The following is an 18,481-nucleotide window of genomic DNA, read 5'->3' on the forward strand; positions in this document are numbered from 1 at the left end:
TGTGAATCACTAGCAGCTGGGAAATTTTTAGATGTTGAAACATGATAGTCTCCATTTGCTTGCATCCCATCAATAGTCTCTGTTCCACTTGAAAAGCATCACATCAAAGATAGAGGCAAAATGTAGCAATAACAACAACAACAGAAAGATTTATTTTATTCTGGAGCTCTATGGTAATGACTCTTTAGATTCTTAGACTCATTACAACTTACATTGGGTCCAAGAACACCAACGCATTTTATAAGGCCTTTCAAATAAGCCAAATAAGGGTATTCAGCCAAGACTCATTCATATTCAGATTTCTAAGACACTCTGATTTGATAATATATGTTCCATACAATGCAGTAATGGTTAAATCAGGGGTCTACTGAGCTTTGAGCCTCGTGGAGTGAAGCTGCAATTTAAAGCAGCATAGTGTTTGGGGCGCCTGGGTGGCTCAGTCGGTCGGGCGGCTGACTTCAGCTCAGGTCGTGATCTCACAGCTCGTGAGTTTGAGCCCCACGTCAGGGTCTGTGCTGACAGCTCAGCGCCTGGAGCCTGCTTCAGAGTCTGTGTTTCCCCCTCTCTCTGCCCCTCCCATGCTCATACTCTTTCTCTGTCTCAATAATAAATAAAAATTAAAAAAATTTAAAAAAAGGAATAAAATACTTAGGAATAAATTTAACCAAGGAATTCTTAAAACTGCATTCTTAAAACTATAAGACACTGGTGAAAGAGCAAGATCACACAAGCAAAGGGAAACATATACCATGCTCATGGATTGGAAAAATATTGTTAAAATGTCCATACTACCCAAAGCAATCTACAGATTCAAGGCAAAACCTATCAAAATACCAACTGTATTCTTCACAGAACTAGAACACATAACCCTAAAATTTGTATGGAACCAAAAAGTCTCCTAATAGCCAAAGCAATCTTGAGAAAGAAAAATAAACCCGGAGGGATCACAATGCGAGACATCAAGCTATACTACAAAGCTATAGTAATCAAAACACTATGGCACTGGCACGAGATAGACACATAGCTCAATGAAACAGAATCGAGATTCCAAAAGTAACCATGTGCTTATATGATCAATTAATCTGTGACAATGGAGGCAGGAATATAAAATGGGGGAAAGACAGTCTCTTTAATAAATGGTGTTGGCTTAAACTGGACAGCAACATGCAAAAGAATGAAACCACTGGACCACTTTCTTATACCAACACAAAAATAAACTCAAAATGGATTAAAGACCTAAATGTGGGGCACCTGGCTGGCTCAGTAAGGAGAGCATGCGATTCTTGATCTTGGGGTCGTGAGATCAAGCCCCACATTGGGTGTAGAGATTACATATATACAGGGGCGCCTGGGTGGCTCAGTCAGTTAAGTGCCAGACTTCGGCTCAGGTCATGCCCTCGTGTTTCGTAAGTTTGAGCCCCGCGTCGGGCTCTCTGCTCTCAGCACAGAGTCTGCTTCAGATCCTCTGTCTCCCTCTCTCTGCCTCCGTCTCCCTCTCTCTCTCTCAAAACTAAATAAACATTTTTTAAAAATGTAAGAGATCACATACATACATATATAAACTTTAAAAAACAATTTAAAAAGACCTAAATGTGAGCCCTGAAACCATAAAGGCCCTAAATATAATCATAGGCAATTATCTCTTAGACATTGGCTTTAGTAACGTCTTTCTGGATAGGTCTCCTCAAGCAAGGGAAACAAAAGCAAAATTAAACTATTGGGACTAAATCAAACTAAAAGCTTTTGCACAGCAGAGGAAACCATCAACAAAATGAAAAGGCAACCCGATGGGGCGCCTGGGTGACTCAGTCGGCTAAGCGTCTGACTTTGGCTCAGGTCATGATCTCATGGTTTGTGAGTTCAAGCCCCACATTGGGCTCTGTGCTGGCAGCTCAGAGCCTAGAGCCTACTTCGGACTCTTTCTCTCCCTCTCTCTCTCTGCCCTTCCTCTACTCACTCATGCATTCTCTCTTTCTCTCTCTCTCTGTCTCAAAAATAAACATTAAAAAAAATTAATGGGAATGCAAGCTGGTGCAGCCACTCTGGAAAACAGTACAGAGGTTCCTCAAAAAACTAAAAATAGAACTACCCTACGACCCAGCAATTGCACTACTAGGCATTTATCCACAGGATACAGGTGTGCTGTTTCGAAGGGACACATGCACCCCCATGTTTATAGCAGCACTATCAACAATAGGCAAAGTATGGAAAGAACCCAGATGTCCATTGATGGATGAATGGATAAAGAAGATGTGGTATATATATACAATGGAGTATTACTCAGCAATCAAAAAGAATGAAATCTTGCCATTTGCAACTACGTGGATAGAGCTGGAGGGTATTAATTACGCTAAGTGAAATTAGAGAAAGACAAAAACCATATGACTTCACTCATATGAGGACTTTAAGAGACAAAACAGATGAACATAAGGCAAGGGAAACAAATATAATATGAAAACAGGGAGGGGGACAAAACAGAAGAGACTCATAAATACGGAGAACAAACTGAGGGTTACTGGAGGGGGTGTAGGAGGGGGATGGGCTAAATGGGTAAGGGGCACTAAGGGAATCTACTCCTGAAATCATTGTTGCACTATATGCTGACTAATTTGGATGTAAATTTTTAAAAATAAAAAATAAAATTAAAAAAAATTAAGAAAAGGCAACCTGCTGAATGGGACAAGATATTTGCAAATGATACATCTGATAAGGGGTTAATATCCAAAATTTATAAAGAACTCATACAACCCAACGCCAAAGAAACAAATAATGCATTTAAAAAATGAACCGAGGATCTGAATGGGCATTTTTTGAAAAGATGCTCAACATTACATCAGGGAAATGCAAATCAAAACCACAATGAGATATCACTTTACACTAGTCAGAATGGTTAGTATCAAAAAGATAGGTAATAACAAATACTGGAAAGGATGTGGCAAAAAAAGGGAAGCCTCATGCACTGTTAGTGGGAATGTAATTTGGTGCAGCCACTGTGGAAAACAGTATGGAGGTTCCCGAAAACAATTAAAAATAGAAATACCATACAATTCAATAATTCCACTGCTGGGTATTTACCTAAAGGAAACAAGAACAGCAGTTCAATAGATGAATGGATAAATAAGATGTGGTATGTATACAGAATGGAATATTACTCAGCCATAAAAAAAATCAAGAAATCGTGCCATTTGCAACAACATGGATAGTCCTAGAGAGTATTATGGTAAGTGAAACAAGTTAGACACAGAAAGACAAATACCATATGTAGAACCTAAAGAACAAAAAAACAGAAACAGACTCATAAATACAGAGAACAAACTGGAGGTTGCCAGAGGGGATAGGGTGCAGAAGCGCATGAAATAGGTTTAGGAGATTAAGAGGTACAATCTTCCATTTATAAAATAAATAAGTCACAGGGATGTAATGCACTGCACAGAGATACAATCGACAATGTTGTAAACATTTTGCATGGTCACAGAGGGTAACTACACTTATCACAGCAATCACATCATTATGTACATAAATATCAGATCACTATGTTGGACACCTAGAACTAATATAATATTGTAGGTCAACAACACTGCAATCAAAAAAGATTCTGGGGGCTCCTGGCTGGCTCAGCCATAAGAGCACATGACTCGATCTCGGGGTTGTGAGTTCGAGCCCCACGCTGGGTGTAGAGATGACTTAAATAAAGAAAACTTTGAATAAAAAGATTTTTGTGGGATTTTATAAGTTGATTCTAAAACTCATACGGAAGAACAAAGAGCCAAGATGAGGGAGAAAATGTGTGAAGAAATGCAACACAGAAGAACCTTGTTGACAGATTTTACTACAGAACTAGAGTTGTCGTGACAGTATGGTAATGGTGCAGGGACAAATAGCCCAAAATGACCAAATAGAAAAACTACAAAACAAATAGAAAAAAAAACGAAATAAACAATAAAATAAAATAAATAAAAATAATAAATAAAATAATAAAATAAAATAAAATAAAATAAAATAAAATAAAATAAAATAAAAAACAAATATAGAAACTACAAAACAGACCTCCACAACAGAAGTGACATTACATATCGATGAGGAAAGGATGGCCTATTTAGCAAATGTGGCCAGCTATCTACCGGGAACAAACCAACCAACCAACAAACAAAAACACTTCAAGGCGCCTGGGTGGCTTGGTTAGTTGAGCATCCGACTCTTGGTTTCAGCTCAGGACATGATACCAGGTGCGGGATCGAGCTCCGAGTAGGACTCCACACTGAGCATGCAGCCTGCCTGAGATTCTTTCTCTCCCTCTGCCCCTCTCCCCCATTGGCACACGTGCTCTCTCTCTCTCTCTCTCTCAAATAAAAAAGTTAAAGGGGCACCTGGGTGGCTCAGTCAGTTAAGTGACCGACTTCAGCTTAGGTCACGATCTCACAGTTTGTGGGTTTGAGCCCTGCGTCGGGTTCTGTGCTGACAGCTCAGAGCCTGGAGCCTGCTTTGGGTTCTGTCTTCCTCTCTCTCTGCCCCTCCCCCTTTTGTGCTCTGTCTCTCTCTCTCTCTCTCAAAAATAAATAAAATTTAAAAATTTTAAATTTAAAAATTTAAAAAGCCACTTCAATTCCTACCTCATGCCACACACAAAAATAAATTCCAGGTACATTTAAAAATCTAAATGTAGGGACGCCTGGATGGCTCAGTCGGTTAGGCATCCGACTTCAGCTTAGGTCACGATCTCATGGCCTGTGGGTTCGAGCCCCACATTGGGCTCTGTGCCAACAGCTCAGGGCCTGGAGCCTGCTTCGGATTCTGTGTCTCCCTCTCTCTCTCTGTCCCTCCCCAGCTCATGCTCTGTGTCTCTCTGAAAAATAAATAAATCTTAGGAAAAAAAAATTTTTTAATCTAAATGTAAAAATGAAACCTAAAAATTGTATAAGAAAAGAGAGCAGGGGCACCTGAGCAGCTCAGTCGATTAAGCACCTGAGTCTTGATTTCAGCTTAGGTCATGATCTCACTGTTTCTGAGTTTGAGCCTCACATCAGGCTGAGAACTGCTGATGAGGAGCCTGCTTGGGATCCTCTCTCTCTCTCCCTCTTTCTCTGCCCCTCCCCTGCTCTCTCTCTCTCTCAAGATAAATAAATAAACTTTATAAAAAAAAAAAAGAAAAAAGAAAAAAGAAGAGACTGTCTTTATGAAATCTGGGTAGAGATTTCTTTAACAGGACATAAAACTTACAAAAACATATAGGAAAATGATAAATTTGACTCATTAAAATCTAAAATGTATAAAACACTATAAAAAATGAAAATACAAGCTACAGACAAAATTTTTGCAACTCACATAACAAAGGATTTATATAAAAATAGGTAGTAACTATCAATCAATAACAATCAAATAGGAAAACAGGAAAATAATGATAGATAACGTGTATTGTGTGCTTGGTTGGTTTTTTTAATGTTTGTTTTGAGAGAGAGAGAGAGAGAGCGGGAGCTGGGGTGGGGCAGAGAGGGGGGGGAGAGAGAGAGTCCCAAGAGGGCTCCACGCTCAGCTTGGAGCCGGACAAAGGGCTGGATCTCACGACAGTGAGATTGTGACCTGACCAGAATCAAGAGTCAGACGCTTGACCGACTGAAACCCCAGCACCCCATTTTTTGTATTTGAATTGTGTGCTTTGTATTGGGCACCGTTCCAATTGTTTTACTCATATTACTTCATTTAATCCTTAAAGGACTTGAATAGGTAATTCACAGAGGAGAAAACCCACATGGTCAATAAATTTATGAAGGTATACTTAAGCTCGTCAACAATATTATATTTAAAACATTAAAAACACAGAATAACTAAATTAATAGAATAAGATATCTCCTAGTTATTAGAGTGGCAAATGTAAAATCTGACAATACCAATTGTTGATGAGGGTGTGAAACAGTATTAACTCACACACCGCTGGCGGATTAAGTACACCAGTACAGTTATTTAAAATATTTTTTCAATGTTTATTTATTTTTGAGAGAGGTAGAGACAGAATGCAAGTGGGTTAAGGACAGAGAGAGAGGGAGACACAAAATCCGAAGCAGGCTCCAGGCTCTGAGCTGTCAGCACAGAGCCTGATGCGGGGCTCGAACCCACGAACTGTGAGATCATGACCTGAGCCGAAGTTGAACGCTCAACCGACTGAGCCACCCAGGCACCCCTCCAGTACAATTATTTTAAACAAGTACAATTACTTTGGAGAGCAATTTGTCAATATCTGACAGAGTTGAGGGCACACAATTCCACTCCTGTATATTCCCTAGAGAAACTCTTGTGCTCTGCACGATGTACAAGAATGCTCATTGCAACAATAGCAACAACAAAAAATTGTAGCAAAAAACCTAAACGTCCATCAACCAGAGAAAAGACAAATTGGGGCATTTTTGTACAACGGAATTTCATTTTAAACTAGTGAAATTAATGAATGAAGCTCCATGTATTGGCATGATGAATTCAATAATCGAGTGGTGGCTTTTAAAGAAGCAAGTTGCAGAAGGTTAAATACAGGGCAGTCCCATAAGTAAGGTTTAAACCTGTAAAAGAATATTGTTTATGGATACGGTCCTAGGTGTTAAAAGTACTAAAGCATACATAAGAATGATAAACATCTAATTCTGGATTCGGTACTGCTATTGCCTACCTCCAAGGGGCATAATTCACATTGTATTCCATAAAATTGTATTCCGGAGAGAGGCATTCACAGACCGGAAGAAAGGAAGGAGAAATATCCAGGGAGTTTCAACTGTATCTATAATGGTTTGCTTTCACTTTTCTTTTCTTTTTTTTTTTAATATGGCACATCCTCATTTCTATTTTTTTTTTATGTTTATTTATTTCTGAGAGAGAGAGACAGAGTGCCAGCGGGGGAGGGGCAGAGAGGGAGGAAGACACAGAATCCGAAGCAGGCTCCGGGCTCTGAGCTGTCAGCACAGAGCCCGACGCCAGGGCCGGAACTCAGGGACCGTGAAATCAGGACCTGAGGCGAAGTCAGATGCTGAACCGACTGAGCCACCCAGGCGCCCTCTTTTTTTTTTTTTTTTTCCTCCTAAACTATAAGTAAATAAAAAGAAGTGAAGAAAATCTGGCAAAAAGTTAAGATTTGATAGAATTGGGTGGTGGGCATATAGATGTTCATGATGATTTTCCTCCATGCTTCTCTGCATTCTTAGAATTCATCACTATAAAACATAAAAATGGAATGGATGTAGGCACTCATTCAGTAGCACAATTGCTGAAAACAGAGCCAAACTATGAGACAGAAAGAAAGAGCAAGAATGAGAAGAGGAGTGCTCGTTATTGACTGAATTAATTTCAAGAGCCATTTTGTCCTGGGTTGTCTTCCAGGAACTGTGTTAATTTCATTCTTCCTACGGGTCCTCCACTCCTACAGACCTAGCCTTACTCCCCAGAGCAACCCAGATGTTTCCAGCCTGGGTGTTCCCAAGACCCCCCTCCTTCTGGCCTCCCCATTCCTTTCAATAGTTAGAAAAAAAGTGTTTTGAGTCCCCATGCCACAAACTGCTGGTAGTCCCCCACAGCTAATATTTATCATGCACGTAATTATGCGTCTGCGGTGGCTCCAAACATTTTACAACCATTTTGTCATTTAGTTATTACACACAGCAGCTTTATGAGCTAGCTTCTGGTTTTTGTCCCCACTTTCAAGATGAGGACATTGAGGCTTAGGAGGTTAGTTGATTTCCTAAAGGCCACACCACTAATAAGCAGTGATCCCTACTTGATCTAATTCCAGAACTCTAAGCTTTCAATTTCTTCTTTCCACTAAGCTCATGATCTCAGAAATATCTTGCTTTCTGTAGTCATTCTCTTCTCTACCCCATATAGACCTACCTAGCCATAAAATGCAGCTCCTTTTCCACTAATCCCCTGACACGCCACTAGCAAGAGGATATTGCACACAGAAGCCTTTTGAAAGGAAGGTATCACGTGCCTTGCAATATAATAAACAATTTTAAATGGAATAGTATACACCCCCAACCACTGCCGCTACCCCGAATTATCCCCGAGTTGCCGGTCATGTTTTACTTCTCCTTTCTCTTCCCCCACTCATTATTCTCACCTTCCTTTCTTCTTACATCATCGCCACCCGACCCCATTTCTTCAAAGTCAACCTTTAGTATAATGAAAAATTCAATTCTTTGTTTCATTCTCCCCTTTCTAACAATGCCACTGAAACTCAAATAGGCCATTAAGGAGACATTTTCCTTTTTTTCTTTGTTAAATATTTTAATATTTTATTTTTCAGTAATCTCTACACCCAGCGTGGGGCTTGAACTCACAGCCCCAACATCAAAAGTCGAACTCACAACCCTGAGATCAAGAGTCGCGTGCTCCACCGACTGAGCCAGCCAGGCACCCCAAGACATTTTTCTAAACACAGATTCATCTCCCTGGACGTGAATAATGCCTCTTTTCTTGATGCAAAAAATCTCTGCAGTCAGTTCTTGTTTTAAATAGAAAGGTTTTCTTTTGCTTGTCATTATACCAAAGCCTATGAGATTTATTACCCTTTTTATTTCGTGTGATTTGCATTGCATGATTTTATGTACCTGATTTGAACATCTGACATTAAACAACCATCTCCTGGCTAGCGTTATAGTTTGCATTGTGTGATCCCCCGAAAATGTGTATGTCGAAGTCCTAACTCCTGGTACCTCAGAATGGGACCTTATTTGGAGAGAGGGTCTTTATAGAAGTAATCGAATTAAAATTAGGTCTTTAGGGTGGGTCCTAATCCAAACTGACTGGTGACCCTATAAGAAAAGGAAGTTTGGACATAAACACAGAGGGAAGACAATGTGAAGACCGGGGTAGGAGAAGATCTACAAGCCAAGGAGACAGAACTGGTACACATCCTTCTTCCACAGCCCTCAGAAGGAAAGGGCTCTGCCGTCCAGTTTGTTCTAGCAACGCTAGCAAACATATAGTACAAATTCTTCAGTTTGGAATTCAGAGACCACCCAAATATGGATCTAATAGCTCTCTTCAGTCTTCTCTTCCCCCCTAGCTCTTTGAATACCAGAAGCTCCAGGCAAACTACACTCCTTGCTGTTCCTGCCCTTGACTTCACCCCCTACCTCGTACAAGCCTTTGCTCAGGCTCTGCGCTCTTGCTTAGAATGACCTCTGCCTGTGGCTAGCTACCCACCCTTTAGGGTCCATCGCAAATGCCACCTACTTCATAAAGACTGTCCTAAGTCACCCGCTAGAAACTCTGAGGTCAACCAGACAGATCTAGATTTGAATCTAGCTCCACTGCTCACTAGCTGTGTGGCTTTAGACAAGAGGATGAACTCAGAGTTATCCATGGGCCTGAGAAATTTCCCCCTTCAACAAGGTAAGCGTGGTGAGGGCGGAGTGAGATGATGCACGTAAGGCACTTAGCATAGTGCTTGGCACAGGGGAAGCGTTCTGGAACTACAAGCTTTCATTATTTTTTTTTTAATCTGAAACCCAATGGCATTTTAGATAAATCTCTCTTATGCCACTTACCACATTCTGTCTTGTCTTGTTAGTGGGATCAGTCAGCTAAATCACTAGGGACTTAAAACAATCATTCATTATCTCCCACAGCATCAAAAGAGAGCTTTCAATCTGTCAGTGCTCGCCGTATGCAGGCCAGGTGAAGTTTCCACCCATGAGGAAAACTTAGCCTCGGGCTCCACACCTGGCAATGCCCTTCCATCAATGCCTTTGAGTGTCAGCTCTGCAACCCAACCTTCTATTCTCCCACTGCAAGGGACCCACAGGCTTCGGTTTCTTGGAGGCTACCCAGCAGGTTTTCATACCAGAGTCACCTTAATAAACTGTGTGTTATAGTTCTTTGTCAGTTAAGAATGCCAGCAGACAGACCTGGGCTTTATCCCCAGAATTATTTGGCCTCTGTAGGACTCACTTTACTTTATCTGTAGAATTAAGATGGGGCACCTGGCTGGCTCAGTCGGTGGAGCGTGTGACTCTTGAGCTCAGAGTGTCGTGAGTTCGAGGCCCACGCTGGGTGTAGAGATTACTAAAAAAATAAATAAACTTTAGGGGCGCCTGGGTGGCTCAGTCGGTTAGGCGTCCGACTCTTGGTTTCGGCTCAGGTCATGATCTCGCAGTTTTGTGGGTTCGAGCCCCACATCGGGTTCTGCACTGGCAGCGCGGAGCCTGCTTGGAATTCTCTCTCTCCCTCTCTCTCTGCCCCTCCGCAACTCACACTCTGTCTCTCTCAAAATAAATAAATAAACTTTAAAAAAAATAAACTTTACAAATAAGATCAAATTAAGATAATAATACTGCTGCTAAATAGGTTCCAGGGGAGACGAAAGGAAGTCATCTGGGGAACGGGTGTTGGGCACTGCTGACCACTCAGTAAAAGATGCCATTATCATCATATTTCTTCTAACTCTTAGATTATAAACCCCTTGAGGACAGGAAATATGTGCACATAGTAGACTCTATAAAACTTTATTGACTTGGGGCGCCTGGGTGGCTCGGTCAGTTGAGCATTGGACTCTTGATTTCACCTCAGCTCATGATCTCACAGTGTGTGGGACTGAGCTACGCATTGACAGCCAGGGGGACCTGCTTGACATTCTCTCTCCCTCTCTCTGCCCCTCCCCTACTTGTGCTCTCTCTGCGTCTCTCAACATAAATAAATAAACATTAAAGAAAGATTATTGGGGTGCCTGGGTGGCTCAGTCAGTTAAGCATCCGACTCAGGTCATGATCTCGCAGCTCGTGGGTTGGGGCTCCGCATCGGGCTCTGTGCTGATGGCTCGGGGCCTGGAGCCTGCTTCGGATTCTGAGTCTCCCTCTCTCTCTCCCCCACTCACGCTCTGTCTCTCTCCATCTCTTAAAAGTGAATAAACATTAAGAAAAAAAAAGTTTATTGAATTAAGTTCTGAATTTTGATGCAAACCACCCTGAAACGCTCATATCCACAACATTTACCTCGAGGGGAAAAAAATCATATTTCTGTGTGAAGTTAGAACAGAGAAGTACAATTCTTTTCAGCTAAGAACAAGTTTAAGCTACAATACTATCTATGTAGCTAATAAATAAAATGGGTTGGAACTATTCAGGTTGTTTTCACTATTCACAGAGAGCCAAAGAAAAGCGTTAAGAAACAATTCACTGGGTTGTTTTATTGGAGCTTCATTTTCACAGGAGAAAATATGACCACTTAAAATTTTAATAGTCTTTTCCAGATGATCTGCAGCCAGATCTGGTAACATGAACCAGCCTCTATTTTTAATATCCGTTTTTTTTTTTTTTTTTTTTTTTAATCTTTGGCACTCTCAATGCACCTCTCCTCTCCCCGGGCTTTACAAGCAAAAAAGGCTTTCTGCTATAATGTTACAAATCCAGGGGAGAAACTGAGCCAGGGCAGTAGATTGGTAAGTAGCATGGGATCTATGGGCTACGGCATTCCAAAGGGGCCCATGGGAAAGTCTAAACCCCTAAGATACTTTCTTAACCTCAGTGGATAAAGCTGAGAAGGGAGAAAACCGGCAACAACAAAATGTCATTTTCACACTAAAAGCAATTTCTTTCTAGTAGTTGGCGGAGTTACCAATGCTCCTTTAAAGCGGGCTCTTCCTTTGTTCTGAGAAGAAAAACACCCAAATGCTAAACAAAGGCTCTCTTCTGAAATGAAAATGGGAATTCAGTCTCCACATTTAGGGTGATAATGTTAAAGCTACCCTCTATGGGCTGCCTGGCTGGCTCAGTCAGTAGAACATGTGACTCTTGACCTCGGGGTTGTGAGTTCAAGTCCCACGTTGGGTGTAGAGATTATGTAAAAATAAAAAATAAATTAAAAAGGTACCCTTTATGGAAAGCAGAGCTGAATCTCCATAGACCAGCATACTTTGGGAGAAAATAGGTCTCTGGCGCAAGAGGGAGTGGTGGCACAGTGTCAGTTTGTTCCTGGCCTGGTTCTCTGGACTCAGTTTAGGTCTTGTGTTTAAAGGAGCATCACAAGCACATTGCAACTCTTTCCAGAAGAGATTTTATGATTCTACGCCTAGAGCTGCTTTGGGGCCCAGATGACAAAAATGTGACAGAATTGGGAAAAGGACAATTCTCTTGGCCTTTTCATTCATTCATTCATTCATTCATTCATTCATTCATTCAACTAATATTTACTGAAAGCCTACTTTGCACAATGCTCCATGCTAAGTGCTACAGAGATACAGTGGGGAACCGGATATTCTTGGGGCCTCTCTTCACAGCCCTTACATTCTGATGCTGTACATTATTCATCTATTGCTGCACAACAAATCACCCCCTAAAATAACAAACATTTATTATCTCCCAGTTCCCGTGCACCAGAAATCTGGTGGTTAGCCGACGCCTCTGTCTCAAGTCTCTCGCAAGGCTGCGATCAAGGGGTCCGGCAGGCCGCAGTCACCTCAAGGCTTGATTTGGGCAGGATCCAATTCTAAGCTCACTCACAAGCTAATGGCAAGGCTTCAAATCCTTCTTAGCTTTGGTCCCTTGCCTCAAGGACCTCTCCATACTAAAAAGATGGCAGCTGGCTTCCCCCAGAGTGAGAGATCAGAGAGGAAAAGAGGCAAGAAGAAAGTCACGGTCTTTTTGTGACTTAATCTCAAAAGTGACATCCATCACTTTTGTGAGATGCGGGTCATTAGAACCAAGTCAAGTAGGTTGAGCTCCATGCGACAAATGGTAGGTTACATCAGGGCACGAATACCTGGAAGCCGGGATCATTGGGAGCCATCACAGACACTGCCTAACGCTAGGTAGGGTCAAAGTGTCCTCCGGCACCCCAAACCACAGTGGCCATTGTGGGTGTATCTTTTCCCATTTTAGCCCGAATTTGTTTTTCACTGGTATAGCAGAGGAAATCTACTGTTTGTAGGGCACAGGTACCACTCATCATCAGAATCTATTCAATGCGTGAAAAACATGTTGACTGACAAATTTTCTAAAAGCAGGAGCCTCCACAGTCGGTTAAGCAGCCGACTTCAGCTCAGGTCATGATATCACAGTTTGTGAGTTCGAGCCCTGCATCGGGCTCTGTGCTGACAGCTCAGAGCCTGGAGCCTGCTTCGGATTCTGTGTCTCCCTCTCTCTCTGCCCCTCCCCCACTGGCGCTCTCTCTCTCTTTGTCTCTCAAAAAATGAATAAACGTTAATTTTTTTTTCTAAAGCAGGAGCCTCCAGTCCATTGTTTCAAAAGAAAATAGTGTATTCCCAGCCCTCTCAATACCAATGAATTTCCTCAACTATCACTAACGCACTCTTAGATACCTATGCAACCACCCACCAAAGATTTCAACATAATATTAAGCAGTGGGGTAAGCGTCCGACTTTGGCTCAGGTCATGATCTCGCGGTTGGTTGGTTTGAGCCCCATGTTGGACTCTGTGCTGACAGCTCAGAGCCTGGAGCCTGCTTCACATTCTGTGTCTCCCTCTCTCTTTGCCCCTCCCCTGCTCATACTCTCTCTCTCTCTCTCAAAAATAAATAGACATTAAAAAACAATTTAAAACAGTAATTACTTAACAACTTAACCCTTAATGACCTCATTAGTGGGTATGTTTGCATGCAATATGTCGTGACACCATACAGCATCAGATGAATTATTTTCCTTCTATGCTGCAACAACCACATCCTTTAACGTAAATAAAGAGTAAAATAATATGTTAAAGATATGTAATTGCTACAAATGATCTTTAGCAAAATGAAAAAAAACCTAGTCGTAAATTGTTTTAGTGATATGCACATATGGGTCCATTATAGAAGGTTTTCAATTCAGAGAGTGAAATTTGATCATTTGGTAGATTTTTTTTTCGTGCCCGTCTAGCAACTATTTTGACAGTGGGAATGATGGCTACCTGTGCTTAGTTTGTATTTACTACATTTCTAATATCTATAATTAGTGTTGCTTAACTTTCAGTTTAATCTTTTACAGTTTACAAAGAGAAATCAAAGTGTCAGCAAATAATGACCACTTCTGACTCCACTTTTTTCAATAGCTAGGTCTTTTATGCTGACTCTGGGCTTATAAAGTTGGCTATAATGTAAGCCCTATTGAAGTTAGTTTTCTTGAATAAATGAAAACACATACAACGTTTTTGGATGGGAAACCTAACTAAAATAAAAATGATTTTAATTCTTCAAAATGAATATATGGGGCGCCTGGGTGGCTCAGTCAGTTAAGTGTCCGACTTCAGGTCATGATCTCACCATCCGTGAGTTCGAGCCCCGCGTCAGGCTCTGTGCTGACAGCTCAGAGCCTGGAGTCTGCTTTGGATTCTGGTCTCCCTCAATCTCTCTCTGCCCCTCCCCCACTCATGCTCTGTCTCTATCAAAAATGAATAAACATTAAAAGAAAATTTTTTAATGAATATATAAATTTAATGCAATTACAATTAGGGTCCCATAATTTTTGTTTCCTTTATTTTATAAACAGAGTACATGATCTTAATGCTTAGGTGGAAAAATAAATGTCTCAGAATACCTAATAAAGTTATAGAAAATAAAAACAATATCTGCAATATCTACTTTTTTTTTTTCTTCAAGTAGGCTCCATGCCAACATGGGGCTCAAACTCATGACACGGAGATCAAGAGTCACATGCTCCACCAACCAAGCCGGGCAGGCGCCCCTATGCGATATCTGCTTTAAAAGATTTTAAATGTATCATGAAGCCCTTTATAAACAAAATAGTATGATATTAGCATAAGAATAGACTAATAGATCAGTGAAACAAAACGAAGTGTAGAAATAGAGATGAGTTTATGTGGGCCTTTGATATATGACAAAGCTGGTAATTCAATTCAATAGGAAAGAGGCAATTTATTTAATAAAAAGAGACTGGCACAATTGCCTACCGATCCAGTATAAAATTAATTTAAACTCTCTTTAATACCCCACTTTTAAAACTTTGAGATATAGTAAAAACATAAGTTTAAATACCAAAACAAGAGGGGCGCTTGGGTGGCTCAGTCGGTTGAGCATCTGACTTCCGCTCAGCTCATGATCTCACATTCGTGGGTTCGAGCCCCCACATGGGGCTCTATGCTGACAGCTCAGAGCCTGGAGCCTGCTTCAGACTCTGTGTCTCCCTCTCTTTCTGCCCCTGCCCCACTCACTCTCTGTCTCTCAAAAAATAAAATAAAATGTTAAATGCTAAAACAAGAAAAACTATAGGAACTTTTATGAAAACACATGTTTAACTTATTGGTTTGGGAACTCTTTTAACTGATATGGAACACCCACAAGCTATAAAGAAAAATTTAAACTTTTTACCATGTGACTTTTTTTTTCTTTTTCAACATTTCTATGGGAAAAAAAATACCATATAGAAGGGCAAATGATACAGTGAGAAAGAAAACTTACTATACATTGCCAGATAAGAGGTCAATATCTGTAAGACTCAAATAGCTCCTTCAAACTGATAAGACAGGGGCACCTGATGGTTAAGCCTCTGACTTCGGCTTGGGTCATGATCTCATGGCTTGTGAGTTCGAGTCCCGAGTGGGCTCTATGCTGACAACTCAGAGCTCGGATCCTGCTTCAGATTCCATCTCCCTCTCTCCCTGCCCTCCTCCGCTTGCGCCATCTCTCTCTCAAAAATAAATAAACATTCAAAAAAATTGTTTTTAAAAATTGATAAGACAAAAAACATAGTGGAAAAATTAACAAAGGAAAGGAAGTGCAAATCCAAACGGTAACTAAACAATGGCAGTTTGAGAAATGCAAATTAAAAACAAAATAATGTGGTATTTCTCGCCCATGAGATTGGCAACTATTTAAGTACCAACACTTACTGCTGGCAGGATGGGGGAGGAGGAGTATACTTTCATAAAACTGCTTACGTTAATGTGACTATTTACAGCCTTTTGGGAAAGCAATCTGGGAATACCTATAAAAATTAAAACTACACATACCTTTTGTCCCAGAAATTCCACAGCTGTGACTCTATCCCAAAGAAATATAAATACCAGTTTAAGGAGACTTACACAAATACATACACAATGATGTTTACAGCAGAAAGAATGCCCTTCTGCAGAGATATAAGTGAATAAATTATATATCCATACCATAGAATACTGTGCAGATATTAAAGGAATTCATTAGATCTTACTAGTAAAGGTGGAGAGATTTCACTGTGGAGCAAGAAATGTAAGAGACAAAAAAAAAAAGTATATCACACGATACTTCTTTAAAAATGAATAATGGTTTTGGGGGCGCCTGGGTGGCTCAGTCGGTTAAGCATCCGACTTTGGCTCAGGTCATGATCTTGCAGTTTGTGGATTCAAGCCCTATGTCGGGCCCTACACTGGCAGCTTAGAGCCTGGAGCCTACTTTGGATTCTGTGTCTCCCTCTCTCTCTGCCTCTCCTCCACTCGCACTCTGTCTCTCTCTCTCTCTCTCTCTCTCTCTCAAAAATAAATAAACATTAAAAAATTTTCAAACTAAATAAATGAAAATGAATAATGGTTTTTAATTCTCTTTATGTGTCCATGTCTAATTATTTTTTTAATAATTTTTTTTAATGTTTATTTATCTTTGAGAGAGAGACAGAGTGGGAGTGGGAGAGGGTCAGAGAGAGAGGAAGACACAGAATCTGAAGCAGGCTCGCTGAGCTGTTAGCGCAGAGCCAAACGCGGGACTCAAACTCACGAACAGCAAGATCGTGACCTGAGCCGAAGTTGGATGCTTAACCGCCTAAGCCACCCAGGCGCTCCTGTGTCTAATTATTTTTAACATAGTTATATGAACCTGAATAAAGGGCTAAAGGATATATACACCCAGTCATTAACACTGGTTATTCAGTGAAAGGTAACAAGCAAACAATTAAGAATTGTAAAATTGAGGGGCACCTGGCTGGCTCAGTGGGTAGAGCACGCGACTCTTGATCTCAGGGTTGTGAGTTAGAGGCCTGTGCTGGGTGCAGAGATTATTAAAAATCCTTTAATAGAAAGAAGGAAAGAAAGAAAGGAAGGAAGGAAGGAAGGAAGGAAGGAAGGAAGGAAGGAAGGAAGGAAGGAAGGAAGGAAGGAAGGAAGGAAGGGAAAAAAAGAATTGTAAGATTGCATTTCCATGTAAATACATATGAGAGATGCATGAAGAGACCATGACCAACAGGCCATGGGTGGTTGTCTCAGGGTGGTGAGATTCAAGTGATGTTTTACTTTATTCCTTATATTTTTCTGTCTTTTATTTTTGCACTTTATGAATAAACACGTGTTCTGTACCTAATCAGGAAAAGAGTCCGTCTATTTTCCCTGAATGAAAGACAGTTGGGAAGAAGCAAGTAAGGTTCAGTTTTCGAACAGCTACGCATAGATGGGTTGGAAAACAGCTAGAAACAGAACAATGCAAAAGGTACTGCAGCAGTGTCCGGGTGCTATGGTGACAATCTGGGCTAGGATCATGGCTAATAAAAAAAAAAAAAGAAAGATAAGGGATGGAGAAGGTTTAGCAATTTGGAGGTGCCTATGTGTGCTTTAAACCGGTAGCATACAGGGAAGGGTTCTGGTTTTTTGGGTTTTTTTTTTTTTCAGCTTTATGATTAACAAATAAAGGTAGGATTAGGGCATCTGGCTGGTTCGGTCAGTACAGCATACGACACTTGATCTCGGGTGTACAGCTTACTTAAAAATTAATTAATTAATTAATTTTTAAAAAATGTTTGGAAAACCCAGGGCACCTGGGTGGCTCAGTCGGCTGAGCATTCGACTTCGGCTCAGGTCATGATCTCACAGCTCGCGAGTTAGAGCCCCATGTCGGGCTCCGTGCTGACAGCTCAGAGCCTGGAGCCTGCTTCGGATTCTATGTCTCCCTCTCCGTCTCTGCCCCTCCCCAGCTCGCTCTGTCTCTCCCTCTCAAAAATAAATTAAAAAATGTAAAAAAATGTTAAATAATAATAACCAAATAAAGGTAGGATTAACACAGAAAACTGTATATATTTGAGGTATACAACTTGATGTTTTCACTATGAAATGATCACCACAATCAAGCTAATTAACATACCCGTCACCTCACATAGCTACCATGTTCTTTTATTTCCTTCTTTTGTGTATGTGGTGAGAACACTTGAGATCTACCTTCTTTTTTTTAAGTTTATTTATGTTTGAGAGAGACAGAGACAACATGAGTGGGGGAGGGGCAGAGAGCAAGGGAGAGAGAGAATCCCATGCAGGCTCCTCACTGTCTGTGCAGAGCCCCATGTAGGGCTTGATCCCACAAAACCGTGAGACAGTGACCTGAGCCGAAACCAAGAGTCGGACGCTTAACCGACTGAGCCACCCAGGTGCCCCAAGATCTACCTTCTTAACAAATGTCGAGTATACAATACACTACTGTTAACTAAAGTCACCATGCTGTACGTTAGATCTCCAGGACTCATTCATCTTGCATTTCTGAAACTCTGTTCCCTTTGACCAACATCTCCCCACGGAGCGATGCAGAGAAATTCTTTAGTTAC

At 41.0% G+C, this 18,481-nt stretch overlaps 1 long non-coding RNA gene across 1 annotated transcript in view; it reads right to left on the reverse strand.

Annotated features, from left to right (window-relative positions):
- Positions 1 to 18,481, reverse strand: part of LOC113597651 (uncharacterized) — a 149,468-nt gene that overhangs the window by 10,127 nt on the left and 120,860 nt on the right. The gene's annotated exons all lie outside the window — the stretch shown is intronic.

This window comes from Acinonyx jubatus, chromosome X, assembly GCF_027475565.1.
Source record: "Acinonyx jubatus isolate Ajub_Pintada_27869175 chromosome X, VMU_Ajub_asm_v1.0, whole genome shotgun sequence".
NCBI lineage: Eukaryota > Metazoa > Chordata > Mammalia > Carnivora > Felidae > Acinonyx > Acinonyx jubatus.